At 40.5% G+C, this 13,936-nt stretch overlaps 1 protein-coding gene across 2 annotated transcripts in view; it reads right to left on the reverse strand.

Moving 5' to 3' along the window:
* The window catches only part of NIM1K (NIM1 serine/threonine protein kinase), a 32,934-nt gene extending 22,395 nt beyond the window's left edge, over positions 1 to 10,539 (reverse strand). Inside the window, exons 1-2 of one of the 2 annotated variants that reach the window (XM_067316336.1) lie at positions 3,098 to 3,155; positions 1,870 to 1,969 (exon numbers count right to left, since the gene is read on the reverse strand). The gene's annotated coding sequence lies outside the window, so the exon portion shown is untranslated. Of the gene's footprint in view, positions 1 to 1,869; positions 1,970 to 3,097; positions 3,156 to 10,372 lie in introns of those variants that run through there. The other variant, XM_067316335.1, reaches the window with a different exon arrangement.
* Positions 10,540 to 13,936: the final 3,397 nt, after the last annotated feature.

Below are 13,936 nucleotides of genomic sequence, written 5' to 3' on the forward strand. Positions count from 1 at the left end.
AAGAGATGTTTTGGAAGCAGATCTCCACCAAACAGCTCAGAGTAGACAGGACACCATCTTTAATTTTGTCTGATGAAATACCACATGTGACTAGAGTCAAAAATGCCTTAAACTAAGATTGCCTGCTTTGCTGGCATTACTTTTCATCATCTAAAGTAAAGATCAACAGATTTTTCTGGCTCTTCCAGAGCTTAGTCTTTGACTGAACCTTCACCAACAACACTTACTGTCCTGCAACTCCAAGGTAGCAGTATTTTTCATTCTTCTCTTCATAAAATTAGCACTAAAACCCAACTAATCAGACCACTTCATCTGGAGACACCATGCAGAGTCCAACAGGACTAGAAGGAGAGATTATTCTTGTAACCTCTAAGTCATAGGCCTAGTTTGGGAACAGTTTTCATCACTGTTCAGTGGCTCCAGAAAGAACTTCATCCATTTTAGTCTTGCATTTTTTTTTTAAATCTGAGGAACCACTAACTGTTCAAAAGGCAAAGACAGTTATTTACCACAATGGTGGTAGCACTCAAGATTAATTCTAAAGAATCACTATTATGCAAGCCTGCTCCCATTTCAAAGCCAGAATCAAGCCTATATTTTCCCCTACAGAAGACTCATGAATTTTGCTAAGATGTGCTGCAGAATTGGACACAGGCACACTTTGTGGTCATTGCTAAAATAAAAGCACAAAGTACAGCCTCTCCTTTCATGTTGTGCTTTCTTCTTCACGAAGATTAGATGCACACATAGACCTAACATTACGCACTGTAGGAAGTATTACAACTCCTACTTATTATCCCAGATGACGGTATTCCTTCAAGGTTTGGTACTTTTAAAAGTTTTCCGTTATAACAAGCAAACGCATAAAATTGCTGTTTACATGTAAAGTTCATTTTGGAGAAGTAAACAGGTTAAGCCAATGGCTCTAGTGAATTGCTAGTGTACGCACAAGACACACACACACAGACAAGACTAAAAACTTTCATAAGCTGTGGATATTGGACTTGTAGTTGGTTCCTCCAACAATCTTTCAAGTTGCTAGCCTAATGGCTGAGATGCAAAAGATGGATTCTCATGTCTGATGAAGTCAAAATCCATCCACTTTTTCTGTTTTATCACCAACATGAAATTTCTCATCAAGTAAATGAGGCCTGGCAATACATTTGCTAATTCTGAATTTCTTAGATTATAATACTATAAATTTAAGACTTTCAATATGGCCTAAGGAAGCAGAGTTCTTATTTCTTCAGCCAATATGAGAATTCCATTTCTAACAAAGTTTTCTTTCAATTATTAGTCCAGAGTAACTTGCATTTTGTCTTTTAATTTCCAAAATACCAATTCAAGGAAGATAGGAAGGATGAAAAAAATGCACCTATTTTTCTCAAACAGGAAGTGCTTGCATTCCAAGATTCAGATAAAACAAAAACTTTTCTTGTGCATCTTCATAACCCTTCAGTACTGGAACGCGTTTGTCAATCCTTGTATTAGCACAGGGAGACAAGTACTATTGTTTTATACATAAGGAAACTATGGTAGCAGAGGTAAAACTTGCCTACAAATACAAACAGAATCAGAGTCCAAATCAGGTTTAACATTCAGCAGGTCTTGGCAGACCTCGCGTTTTCACAGCACATAAATTCCATACGTACACTGTGCTGCATTTACTGTTGGGAGGACTAACAGAGGACAAAACCAAAAATGAACTGCCAGTGTTAAAGCTGCATATTTGGGGAGTCTTGACAAAAACTGTATTGCAACTAATCATCATGTCAATATTTGCCAAGTGAAGCTCAGGTCCTTGGTAGAAAAAGTCTGCAATATGAGTAAGGAACTGATTTACATTTTCACGTTGTAGCATTCAGATACCTGGCTCCTCTGTAGCACCATTTTGTTTAGATTTTGTTTAGATGATGCACTGTCAGACTGCCAGTCACAACATCAAGATGGTAGCTGAGAACCTGCAAAACTTCAAAGCAAAGTCACAATTTTACTGAATGCTTTCCTCAAAGCCAGTTCTGACTTTAAACTTTTCTCAGCAATTTACTTGCAATTGTACATAATTACAGCTGTCTAAGATGTCCTGAATGGCAACATCAAACCAGAAGAAAGCCTTTTTCATTGCATGAACATACACATCAGAAAAATGCATTTTCCCTTCAGCAGTAACTGACACCAGTGAAACAAAAGCTATGGAGGTCAGATGCAAGCGCGTGACTTCAGGAGTTCTTGGTCAGTTTCTTTTCCTGTACTACAGCCCTAAGCTCTTTCCATTTTATATGCTTCCAACCCTAAATTTAACAAAATCTTAAAGTACAGCATCATACAGACACATCTGTAGGCAGACAGCCACAACAGATTGACACATGCAATATCCAAGGAAACCACTACTCACAGAAGAACTGGGGGTGCCTGGAATGCTTCTTTCCACGCTGGTTCTGACCATGACAGAAGCACCCGCTATTTTTGCCTTTGACATTTACTTCCTGACAGATCGTCAGTGCTTCACTCGACTGAAGAGAACGAAGCATGGAGTGGAGGTCAATGGAATAACTGCTCCCACTCATTCCAAGATTTTGTAGAGCCAACAGTCTCAGCATTTTCCAGTTAAAGATTACTGTCACTGTGGGCAGAACAGCGTAACCCAGCACATCCAAAATCATTTCAAGTCTTCAGCCAGTCATACAAATGCTCTTTTACTGAGAAGCTCTCAGATCAGACTGAACAAGAAAAATAACCAAGAGGAAAACAGGGAAACTGCCAAGACGGGCTTTTCTCTTAAGGAAACAATTTCTGGAAAAACAGGCCTGTTAAGGAAGTTTCCTTCTGGTTGTTAGTGATGCATTTGCTCTATTTTCAGATTTCATTAATAACATTAGTATCTTTTTTTTTTCTTTGAAAATGTCCTACATTGCTTCATAGGTCTGTCATATGGAGCTGATAAAAACAATTCAGTTTCATTAAAGAAGCTATTTTTTGATGTTGTTCCACACCTGCACAAAAGCAACCTTTCATATGTTTTTAAGAAAACAAAAATAAAAACAGACATCAGATCAGAAGAACTACCATGAAGTAGCCTTGTTACTGGAGCACCTACCTGGATTTTGGAGATGTGTCTGAGTCCCTGTTCTAAATCCTCAGGAAGGCTTTCAAACTCAGTTGTTCCACTGCACAGGAGAATATTGTAACTACTAAGCCATCCTAAAGGCACACCTTGAAGACTGTAAGTAGCATTAAAGCAGATTTCTGGGAGTTGAGGGGAGGACAATTCACTGATTGCAACACAATCTCATAAAGCAACTCTTTGATATGATTTATGAACCAGATTCCATCGCCCCCTCACGTGAAACAAAGTCAACAAAAGGTTTCTCAACAACAGGATCATGGGAACAGCTATATGCGAGATATTAGGATGGGATAATGTGAAGGTTAGTAAGAACTAAACCTCAGTAACAATGTGTTTCTTTTGACCATTGAGTATAGAAAGTTTTGAAAACTCCAATCTATATTCATATATATATTCAATATATATTCCTTCATGACTATATTTTCATATGAAGCATGAGGCCAGTCTGCAGGCATCTTAACCTCAGAGCTTTCATTTTTCTACCAAACAAGTACTCAGGAGCTCATCAAATCCCAGGTTACTAGAGACCAGAAGAGCTGCCAAACCTAGCTCTTACTGATGCTCCAGCTCTGACTCTGAAAGGAAATCTGCATCATTTCTTTGACCCAGCAAAACTGGGTGTTTCAAATGGCATCTAACAACCAAAAGGAGTCCAGGAGAGAAGGCAGCATGACAGAGATAAAACAAAACAAGGAAAAATAAGCAAGAAGGTCTTGAAAGAAAATATAAATAAGAGTCTTCATTACTGATACAAGAAATCAGAGTTAATTACAACTGAATTGCTATCAAGAAAAACTTACCCCACCAAACAGAGCTGACTGATTACATTTCAAATTAAAATATAAATCAGCCATTGACATGATGCAGAACAGCAGACATTTTGCATTAGCACTTCTTTTGAAATGCTTTCCTTTGATGTTTTTTTGAAACCTGATCCTGCCAGAATTTGAGCACTTTTCAAGATGTAGTCAATGTCCCCAGCTTAAGGGGAGCCCCCCATGTACTCCACCAGCCTCTAGATGAGAGCTTCTTAAACACAATTCTGATGATAAATATGATTACAAGTCTTTAAGGAAGAGAGTGCAGCCGTCCTTTCCTTTCACTGCAACAGCAAAGATAAAGGAAGCCTACACTGAATACCATTCCTTTGAAGCAGAATGATACAAATAAATACAGCCACAAGGGTTTTAAATGTTCACGGTTAGTCTGGTGGGGTAGCTGTCTAATGCACCTATATGTGAACAAGCTACGGATTTGAGAAAAATGACAAGTTGTCTGTAAACCCCTAGCAGTTTAATAGCAATCCAGGTAACTTCACTAGAGGGGAGGGCTGATCATTCTTGAAATACTTAAATCCCCATGGCCCTCCGGCATGCTCTCTGATACCTCAAACAACCTGCTGCACAGTTGAGAGTAATTACTTACACTCAAGAGATTTACTGCCTGACTCATCTTAAAGCTGTGCTTTTCAAGAGAGGACAGAGTTGTACAGTAGAGGTCTAAATTTAGCAAAAAGCAAGCACAGCGGATGCCATTTGCTGTGAAGCTTTTGTTCTTTATCCAGACAACCTATATGCATTATTGGGTCTAAAAAGCTGGACTGTATGGTCTTGATGATGGTGGTCTTTATGCAGATAACAACAATGAGAAGCTGATAAAATTGAAAATATGAAACAGCAGCTGACACTGTGGTCGCAAATTAACATTCATACTTTCTAGACCATTAGATTCCTCTAAAAACTTTAAATATTATTTTTAAATTTTTAGCATATATTTTAAATATTATCACTTTTGTTCAGAGTCTAGTAGTTTACACTAGAAAGTCACATGTCAGAGCCATAGGCATGAGATTAAAACAAATGCTTGTTTTTTCCTTCCACCCCTTGCTTAGAAAAGTGTAAACATGAATCTGGAAACTGAAAATTTAAGAAAAAATAGTTGCACCTTCTCATTACTTCACACCCACCACCTCCTTCTTTCATGTAAGTTGGGGTAGGGATAATCATTTAGACTAGAACACATTTCAGTGGATTTCCAGATATCAAATACAAATTATATATAAGAAAAATGTGTATGTAAACACTGATACAGAAGTATTAGCACTTTAGAAATAAGCAAATTCACTAAATTATCAATAAATATTGTGCTCTGAAAGAAGCACAAGTTTAACTTGGTAATAAATAGTATAGTTGCCAAATGAACAGATATTTCTGAATGTGTTATGATAAAAGCAAATCTGTAATTATAAACTCAGGCCTCAGGGCTGTGACATTTAGTAACCTATCAGTTTCCAGAAGGAAAGAAAGAAGATCAACATATAAGCACTAACATTATATTTTTTGACTTAAACAACAGTAAAATAACAAAACTCTAGAGCTAAACCCTATCCTGGGCTGTACACCTGTGCTGGAAGAGCACAACAGCAAAGCCACTAATGTGCATCACAGGTCTGGCTATCGCACAGAGGCAGCCACTTACTGGGGTGATGGGTCTAAGGAAGCATCTAGAGACTGGACCTCCCACCTGAACTCATACTGGGCACCACCCAGTGGGACTGCCATAAAACTGCAAAGCAGTTCCACCATGCCTCGCAGTAGTGACAGAACGATGGACATTCTTTCAATATAAAGAAGGTATAATTTTGGCATTATAAAGGTATAAACTGTATGGAAAGAATCACCAGCAAGAACAAGCTACAGATGAAAACCTAGCACTAACAGCTGATAGAAGAAGTTCTTTTGCACTCTACAGATCTAAAAAAAGTACCTCAGGAAGACAGCTTTTATGCTTAAAGTTGATGACACCTCAGTAAATTAACACGGATATGAGACCAGTGATATACCTAACCTTTACAGGTGAAGTTGCTCTGGTGGAGCTAGGCAAACACAGTGAAAGACCTACACATGCATATGAGGGAACCTTCAGAGCAGCACGACACCCTGGTGAAGGGGGGATGAGGAGGAGGGAGACAACTTTTACCAGATAGGAGCAGCAAGCATATAAACTGCTTCCTGTCATTTATTCCTGTTTCTGCTGTCTGCACCATTGCATTTGGAAAAGCAGGACTTCCATGTTAAACCCTAACAGATACAAGCTACTAGGATTCAAATATTGGCTACCCATTCTGGTCAAAAACACATTTAAAATATTATGTTCATTGATGCTGGTAAGAGAACAACTTTCTTTTGGTGCAATTATGCCACACTTAGCCAGCAGAATGGAGCTTTGTTTGAAATCAGTGCCCCAGGCTCAACTCTACGGTGTAATTTTTCCCACCTTCTGAATATTGGACCAGACTTGGACTTGGTTGGACAGAGACTCTGAACTTGACTTCTGCAAAATCATGTTTCTAATTCAGGATTCTGTACTGGGCCTGCATTTTATAGAGATCCATATACAGGGACTGTGGGACCTGTAATCTGTAACTTATACAACTCCATCATGTATGTGGAAAAGGAAGAACACTGGTAGAACCTTCCTCTAGCTAGTACCGTATTTTCATGCTGTCCCTCTCTCAGCCCAATAATAATCTAGTTCATGATGGCCTAACAGGTCAGAGAAGGCAACTACTAAAGCAGTTACTTCCAGCAGGACTCAGAAAAGCCCATTCCTTCAACTACGCTATACAGAAAACTGTATTATACATGGGCCTATTGTAGAGGAGAGGGTTGTCATTTTATATCAATGCAGTTGACCTCAGGGAGGTCATCTTGCACATATGAACTGGGCCTGGTTACGTTGTCTTCATGAAAGCTTCCACAAACACTGAAGTTTACATGTATGCCTCATTAAATTATATGAAAAATTAGGGAAGTAACACTGTGGTCATTTCAAAAAAAAAAAGGCATATATAATTGACGATCACTTCAAATCAAGAGTAATTCTCCCGAATGGTATATTAGTTTTCAAGTGTGTTCTAATTGCCTTACAGGGAATCCTTACACTTTCTATTTCTTTTCTAGACTAAGTACTTTCTTATTTTGCAATAAAGGTTTTAAAAGTCATGATTATACCAGCACACCTTGCTGCACAATGTAATAACTGAATTATCTTAATAATGGAACAGAGTCCTTAAAGTTTTGATACGATCTCTGAAACAAAAATGACATAATAATTTAGACTGAGAGCAATGACTTGATATAAACATATAAAACCGATTGGGTTAGGGTCACTGAGCCAAGTCATTCATTTTTATTACAGCAACATGGTTTAACACTGTATCTTTCCCAGAAGAATGTATGTTTATCAGTTTGATTTTGGGTGTTACTTGAGAGAAGGGAAATCAACAGCATTTAAACCAGCTGTTATCTATCTGCCCACTACTGATGAACTAATCTGGAAACTGGATTAACCTGCATGGATTAACATGCTGCTTTACAGCTGCATGGAGTTATGGTTGTCATGACAACCGGTAGAAAATGTATCCAACTAATCCTGTCTGAACAGATCTGTCGCCACACAGCACTAACAAGATTTATCACTAGCACAGACATACTTACAGTGATTTTATTGCAGATATCTAGATTGGTATAATCTCTAACTCTGTGTACAGTTTAACAAAAATACCAATTCACAACCAAAAGGAAAGGAAGGCTTGGCTTGTGAATGAATTCCAGAAGGAAAGAAATATTCTTAGCTGTTATCTTAAATATATAATTTCTTAGAAGAGATTAGTGTTTTATAACTAATTTTCAAGGGTAGTGAGTGTGCAGATATGTACTTATTTTATAAACATAATAAAGTGAGTATTATCCCATTCCCCCCACTTTACATTGTCTCACATTTCAAACTCAGCAAGAGACACACTGATTTCTAGGCTCTGGATAATGCTGGAAGTCAAGACTGCCCATGCAGAAGTTACCGCGCATGTTTTCAGCCACAAGGAGCTAATTTCATTGCCTGTCAGTATGGCCCAAATTCATGTGCTGTCCTTCATTATTTTTCCCACCCCAGTGTAACCTCACCTTCAAAACAATCAAAAAACAAAAACAAACAAACCCCCAAACCCTGAAGAGCACACTTTAAACATGTAGGTTACAATCTCTGTCATCTGTGCATCCTCCTACAGCTGACAGAGTCATATCTGCTTGGGCCAGTGTTTTACATCTCACGGAGTGGGAACTTGCAACATGTCCACTCCAAAGGGCATCTTACTTCCCTAGTGATGAGGTCTAGAAAACTCTCCCATGAAATTTAACCTGCAGGACCCAAAGAAAAATCCTTTCTAGCAAAGGGCTAATCAATCAGTTTATTACAATGTTCCTACATTCTGAGGAACTGATACTTTTCAGTGCAAATTAACTGCCTTCAAAACAGAATTACTAGATCAAAATGTATTATAATAAATTATTTATATTTGCAGTAGTGCAGGCTCTGTTTATAGCTTGATTGTGTTAGCTTACAGTACTGTTTTGAGTATTTTCACAGAACAAAGCTAAGGAGCTCACAACTGGATAACATCTTTTAAAATACCCTAGAAGCTTCAATTTTTAAAATAACAATCTCAAAGAATTCCAAACACATAAATCAAATCTAAGAATAGTAGAAATCAACATATTCAGATATCTTTAGCTCCTAACTCCCAAATAGAACAATTAACAATTGTCTAAATCACTTGAAGTTCTTGCATCTATTTTTGGGGTAAGATACTATTTACGTAAGAAATATCAGTAGAACTAAAGGCACCAAAAAATGGGTGATAATATTTGTCAGGAAAAAACCCAAGAAATTTATTCTCCCTCATTTACAACAAATGGTATTACTCAACCCCTGGAACTGTTTTGGATCTGAGAAAATATCAGAAAAGAAATTACCCCAAACAAGAAAATGATACTTTAAAAAAAAATGACAAAAGGGAAAAAATAGAAAAAAAATATTCTTTCCTTCTGCTAATGTTAATGACACAAATGTAATAGGAAGTAAAAATACATGGCTCTATATATGGTTTAGGACTCTTTTTGATAGAACAATACTTACATTATTCTATTTTTTCCCCACAAATGCATACCCTTCTACCCTTGAAAATTAGCATAGTGTTTCAGATTACTCTGTTTTCCTCCTTAACTATGGAGGGAGGCAAGCTACACACACTTTCTCTAACACAAACACACCTGTGATCTCAATGAATGCATTTGTTGTCAATCAAGTTAAGCATCAGTCCACATCCTTAAAGGATAAAGGCCTTGAACTAAAAAGTTCTCGTGACACGGTATTTGTAAATAAGTGTACCAATCACTCAAAGCTACATAAACAGATTACGCTACATAATGAGTAACGTCCCAATAGAGAAGACACTGAAGCACGAATGTCCTACCTACTTTCTTGGTATTAGTCATATGGTTACATTAAACACAATCATATGGGATTTCTTAGACTGAAAATATTTTGGCTTTAGGTTCTAATCAGTACTTCAAATAATCTGCATTTAAGTAACAAGTAACCCCCCCACACACACACACACATATAGGCACCCTATACTCAATTTTGAGAGCAAAAGACCTCTTTCTCCCCTCACAACTGCGCAGCTCCTCCGCGAGTCCCAGAGGGGAGCCTGCCCTGCCAAACCCCGCTCGCGAAGCTGAGCGCCCTGAACGCGGGGGGGGGGGGGGGGGGGTTCTCCGCGCTCCTCGTTTACAGCAAGGCACCAGGACGTAACACGCATTTTAAAGGAACCAGCTTGAATCCCCAGCAAAGGATGTAATAAACCAAGTTATGCCTCAAACAGGACGGAGCAAGAGAAGTTTTCGTTTTCTGTTTTAAATACTTTATAAAGAAAAGTCGTAATCAGAAAAATACAGGGTCCTACAGCAGTAACTTTACTGACAAAAGTAATTCCATTTTAGTCAGTGTTACTCGCTCTAGTCAAATTAACGCATGGCTTAAAACAGCAACAACAAAATACTATTGCAATTATTAAACGCAGACTTGGGCCAACGCTCACTGAACTCGGCGAGAGTCTCCCTAAAGCGCCACTGAAATCCTTAGCTAAAATGCGAAGGGATCATTTAACGCAGGAGCGCGAACCGAGGCGAGGCGAGGCTCCAGCCCAGTCCGGTCCAGTCCAGTCCAGTCCGGCCCGCGCCCCGGCGGCCGTTAGGGCCGCGCACGCGGAGCTGCCGCCGCCCCGCCGCCGCCGGGGACACGCAGGTGCCGCCCGCCGCGCACCTTCCCCACACCGTCAGCCGACGAGATTAGTCGGTTAGTCACCCCTCCCCCCAAAACAAAACAAAAACAAAAAACCCCCACCTATTTTGCAGGAAGCAGCCGGCTGAGGCAAATGCCGCCCGTGCGCTCCAAGGAGCCGTCTCTCACTTGAAGGGGGGGAACAACACGGCTTCCGATCCAGCCCGAGTTTCCCGGGCACACCCGGGGCTCAGTCCTCTCCCGCTGCCGCAGCCGCTACCGCCGCGGCGCCTCGGAAGGGCTCTGCCCTCATGCCGCCTCCGCCGCCCTCCTCGGTGCCCGCCGCCGCCCGGCAGCCCCGCTCCCCCGCCCGGCGCCTCCCGCCCCGCCATCTGCTCCTGCCAGCCGGCCCGCAGCGGGCAGCGGCTCCCGGCCGCCGCCGCCCGCGGGGACCGGGGCCGGGCCGCGGCGCCGGGGAGGCCCCGCGCCGCCCAACCTTGGACAGCTCCCGGCGCAGCCGCCGGCCGCGTTCACTGCAAGGTGCGGGAAAGTTTCTTGGGGAACCGCGCGGCTCCTCGTAGCGGGGCTTCTCCGCAGCTGCGCGCTGCTAGCTGTGTCGCGCCTTGGGGAGGTGCGGCGCGGGCGTTGGCTGCGCTGCGGGGGCGGCGGTGGAGGGCGGTGCGCGAACAGGCACAGCTCACGCTGAGCAAATCCGCACGCACGCGTTACGTGAAGGCCTTCAGATCCGCTCACCTACGAGGTCCGAGAGCGGCACTCGGGGAGCAATAGGTTGTCTTCCAGGCTGTAGCTTCAGTTATCCAGCGACAGAAATTACTCCTCAGGAGACTGTCGACCTTCTTTTAGAGGAATCAGAAACATAAGGCAACCAAAACGTTTATTGACATCAAGGCTCCCGTTAAAGAAACGTGGCAGGTAAAAGTAGGGAGCTGTACAAGCATTTCTCATCCTTGTTACAATGTGAATGCCAGCAGACTCCCACACTTATGTCCAAATTGGTCACTGCTGACCTGGACTACATTTGAACTGGTGAATTAGAAAAAAGGCTCCATCTTCCATTATAACTTACTGAGCTGTCAATTGTTTGACAAACCACAAATTATTTTTACTTTCTTTATAAACTGGTCATATTCATTTCCAAGTTATTTACCAGCAAAAAAAACAGTATAACTTAAGAATAAAATTGTTTGAAACATGACAAAAAAACTCTAACTTGTATTTCCATATGATATTGAGTCCCTATACAGGGGGGTTCAATCCTTAGAAATAAACTACAATCAAACATGATTATGTTTTCTCATTTGAAATAATAATTGCTTACAGAATTTATGTAATTGAATACCATATTCTGTAGAATTAGCTACTTGAAATTTCCACTATGGGCAGAAAAAGCAAAGCAGAGACTCAAAGATCTTCCTCTACGGACTATTCCACACATACTAGGATAAAATCAGATGTCATTATAAGTCTGTAAATTAATCTTTCTTTGGCTCAGGAAAACTATTTTCCAAAAAAGCAGCTAATTCTATCTTATATTGTCTGAATAATTCAGCAGCTCTCGAACTCAACTCAGGTCCTTTTCCCATCCCTACCCTATTTTCTGAAATAGTTTGTGGCCCCTCAGGTGGATATTACATATGATCTAGAAGTTTACCCCTAAACTCGCTCTGAATTTAATGCTCACATTTTGCATCCAAACATGCCTCATGGATTTCTGTTCATTCCCACTTTTCCATTTCTCACTACCTAGACCCATTTGCTTTATCAGATGGGCTTCATTCCACATAAGTTCAGCCATTCATTCTACATGCCAAGCAAGTCCATCTGCATGCCATCCCGTTGTATATGCAAGAAATAGAGACTAATAGTACACATGCAATACCAGGCTTGGTGATCAGAAGTATGTACGTGTTTAGAAGAAAGAACTGCAATGGTGTGTGGGTATATAGAGCCCAGAGAGAGTCACAGACAGATACATGCATCTATATAGATGTTTGAGGCAGAAAGATCATGCCAAGGTGGCCACAACAGAGAGTGACTAGAACTTGTGACCCCTAGAACAACCTCTCCTTCCCCCAGTATTAGCTGTTGCAGTAAGGAGACATAGGGGGCACCATTGACGCGAGTCCTGAGAGGGCAGCAATTTGGGCTTCAGACAATTTTTGAACAAAAGTTTTAGGGAAGAGGGTTTGCAAAAAGAAACATACTTTCCAGAGGAGTTATTACTTGAAAAGTCCCTTTCACAGCCCGTCCCTCAGGTCTTTCAGCCAGCCCCTTCCCCCCTGGAACTCAAACTCTTAACCCCACGTAGCCTCCACTTGTACAGCTAGACACTGAACGGCAACCTCCATCTCTCCAAGCACCTCAGAAAGAAACATTGTAGGTACAAATCCCAATTAGGACTTGGGCTCCTTCTCTGTACAGCAAAGAAGTGGCCCGTCTTCCTCTCATTCCCTTGCTAATGATATAAGGGATTGCAGAGTCTCCCAACATGCTCCCAGGCTCAGCTGGAATCTGGACGGAGGCACCACTGGGTGCAGCAACAGAACATCTCTTTCCTGCTCCCCAATTTGAGGGCTGTTTCACTTGGAAAGCTGACAGCTGCTGAAAAGGGGAGATCAAACACAGAACAAGGAAATCCCAACTGTGCTTACCAAAGCATGGCCCTGTTACAAATACCACACAACTTCTCAATTTACCTTGGACCTTTAGTTATCTGTTTTTTAGTTTCACTGGTTAGACACCCAGCCATTCTGTTCCTTTAATTCCACAGATACAGATCTTGTGTTTATATGCACAGCTTTAAAACTGCCTAAAAGAAAAATTAGTTATGCAGCTAACTAAGCAGGCTGTTGTGCCCTGCTTGTTATCAAAGAATGGAGCAGGAGCTAATAGAAATCACTTCACCTACATAAACCCCATCAAAAATTTAAACTGCTTATTTAAGATGATGTTTTAAAATGATTAAAAACTTAAACTGAGTGTGATGATTATCAGAAGCCATGTATAAATACAAAAGCCAGTTTTTACTTTCATTATTAACACTGGGCCACGCTCTCCCCTCTGCTCAAAATCTCATCACATTACTTGCATTTTAGAAAACACAGTTTCAAGCATCATAAAAAGAAAGAATGCAAGTTATATTAATCAAATTGTTTCAAATTTTAATAAAGATCCATCTTTGTTGTGCAACAGTTTCTCGGATGGTATGACAAAACACAAGAATCATTTTGAGTGAGACTACATAAAAACATTTGAACAGGTCTGAGGAAATCTGCACTTGGAGAAGACTGAGTAGAAAAGCCCAATTTTAATTAAGATCTAGAGGATTACTCAGAGCATTAGAGAACTCTTGCATAATTTCCCCCTTCAGTTAAAGGAAAGTTTTTCAGAAATATGAAGCACCTCTAATCTCAAGGCAATAATTGAAAATTAGAAGTTCTTACCATCTTCAAAAATGCAGCCAGATCAGTATTTACTAAACAAAATTTAATTTTACAATAATGAACTATTAGCTCATCAAAATGAGATTGATTCCTAACACTGGGACCTGGCACTGTAGCTGCTCTGTAAGACAGTTGTCATCTCACTCAATTGTTTCCTAACTTATTGGATGAAGCAAATAATGCAACATTTCATGGTTGGTACTGTTTTATTGTCTAATATTGA

Source organism: Apteryx mantelli, chromosome Z, assembly GCF_036417845.1.
Source record: "Apteryx mantelli isolate bAptMan1 chromosome Z, bAptMan1.hap1, whole genome shotgun sequence".
Taxonomy (NCBI): domain Eukaryota; kingdom Metazoa; phylum Chordata; class Aves; order Apterygiformes; family Apterygidae; genus Apteryx; species Apteryx mantelli.